The following is a 2,212-nucleotide window of genomic DNA, read 5'->3' as shown; positions in this document are numbered from 1 at the left end:
TTTCTGTTACAATATTTTCTTCATTAATTTTTACATTCTTATTTTCTATGATTGGTTGTTCTTCACGTTTAGAATATTTTACAATAAGTTTCTTAGGAATATTTTTAAATTTGTAAATTAAATATAATGTCAAACTTATTATAGTTATTACAAATGTGGTTAAACATATTACTTGAAATGTATTGTAATATTTTATATGTGATTCGACTATTTCTTTTGTTTGAATATATGACAATGGTTCGATTTTTGTGATATTGTTGTTAACATAAATTGATTGTGTATAGTCTGCTATGTTGTTGGATATTATAAACTCATCTTGCTGAATAGTACAATTTTTTATTTTAACAATATTATTACCAACGATCGAAACTTCTGTGCTTATACAATTTTGATTTATAATTGATTTTTGTATATTCCATGTTAACAAAATATTTGGTTCGATATAATTTCTTTGGAAATTTTTATGGGTTTTTACATATTTGCATTTTGTCGGTTCTTGTTTTAGAATTCCAATTATGCATCTGTCGAAAATAATTTGACCTGTATTTTCATTGAATACTTTATCATCATAAATGTAATATTTATCAAATGTGTTTTCTGTTAAGATCAGTGTTGGGGTGTATCTAGGTACTTGTACCTAGGTATGTACCTAGGTAATTTTTTTCGGTATCTTTTACCTTACCTAGGTAAAAAAATATTTGGCTACCTTTTACCTTACCTAGGTACGAATTTTCGTTTACCTTAAGTTTTAGCTATGTAAGGTATTTAGGTACTTCCATACGTGTATGTAAATATTGTGCATATTAGAAATAGCCCTGCTTCACAGCAATGCAATCGAAAACTTAGAAATATGATAGTTCCACCACTTACTCACAGAGGTCTTTATGGTAAGAATGCAAAAATATTTTTCGTTGGAATTTGGTATAATACTAAATTAGCAATGCCGTTGCTACCTAAACAGTGCACTTTTGTCGATGACATTGGTTCCTAGAAAACGTCACAACAAATCTTAAAATGAGCAAAGAAGACGCAGAAAAAAAGGAGCTACCATTAATTTTAAATGCTACTTTCTTTTTACCGGACGGGAAGTGCAAACTGTGTGTGAACAAAACTATCAAATTTGATGAAAAGTCAACCGGCAACTTGCATAAACATCTGAAGGTAAGTGAACTGTGAAGTGAATTGATAAATTAATTTTCGCGCGAAAAAATGCATGTGCGTAGACATGCACATGTGCTTTTAAACATATGTATATACATATGTGCTTATTCATACATTTATGTGGTGCAGTCATCAATGTGAATATGACCATATGTATGTATTTATGTATAGATTGTGCCTATTTCATTAAAACATTTAAACAATCATAGCATGAAGCAGCACGATTCCCGCAATTTTTTTAATGCACCTTCGAATTATTTGAGTATGTGAACAAGCACATATTTATGTATGCATCATATATGTATGAATATGTGCTTATTGGAGTGTATGTTTAAATGTAAATGTGCATATCTATGCACATGCATTTTTTCGCGCGAAAATTATTTTCCATAAGTTTAAATAATCTAAAAGTGCATTTTAATAAGAAATTGACGGATACATAAATACATACATATGGTCATAATTTTATGGACATTGATGGGGTGGTCATTCTTTATTTTTATTTTTTATTTTCCACCAAAAAATGTAAAACTATTTTTTTTATTAAACCACATTTTTATAAATATATGTATGACTAAGCACATAATAATGTTTAAATTAAAGAAGTATAATGAAGACATTAAAACATTATGAAACTTTTTTTTTCAGAGGGTTCACCCGAACAGTTATTCTTCGTATGAAGCTTTGAAAGCGAAAAATTCAAAAATAGAAGTGAAAATTTCCGGTGATCTCAAAAAAAGAAACCAATGTGACTTATGTTTATATCTTTGTATCTCAGAAAAAGAAACTGATAATAAAAATTTCAAATTTAAAAAATTTTTAAGTTGTATTTTTTACCTTTTACCTTTACCTAGGTACAGAAGAAATTGCATACCTTTTACCTTACCTAGGTACAAATATTTGCAACTACCTTTTATCTTACCTAGGTAAAAAAAAAATGGTACCTGTCTCAACACTGTATATATAATAAAACATAAAGGAATATTAAAATGCTTATCAATAAAATTAAAAAAATAACTTTTTTTTTTTATTGATACCTGTTCATGTCGAT

General features: G+C 27.8%; 1 long non-coding RNA gene across 3 annotated transcripts; it reads left to right on the top strand.

Moving 5' to 3' along the window:
* The first annotated feature begins 596 nt into the window (after window positions 1-596).
* LOC121466798 lies at window positions 597-1,977 on the top strand. 3 transcript variants are annotated; one of them, XR_005976985.1, is made up of 3 exons: window positions 638-887; window positions 962-1,161; window positions 1,810-1,977. It is a non-coding gene; the product is annotated as an uncharacterized LOC121466798 (long non-coding RNA). The 3 variants fall into 3 exon arrangements; XR_005976986.1 differs by having other exon boundaries at window positions 873-887; window positions 939-1,161; XR_005976984.1 differs by having other exon boundaries at window positions 597-1,161.
* Window positions 1,978-2,212: the final 235 nt, after the last annotated feature.

Source organism: Drosophila elegans, unplaced genomic scaffold (genome assembly GCF_018152505.1).
Source record: "Drosophila elegans isolate 14027-0461.03 unplaced genomic scaffold, ASM1815250v1 contig_153, whole genome shotgun sequence".
Classification (NCBI taxonomy): Eukaryota; Metazoa; Arthropoda; class Insecta; order Diptera; family Drosophilidae; genus Drosophila; species Drosophila elegans.
Note: the sequence above shows the minus strand (reverse complement) of the source record. Positions and strands in the feature narration are given on the sequence as shown.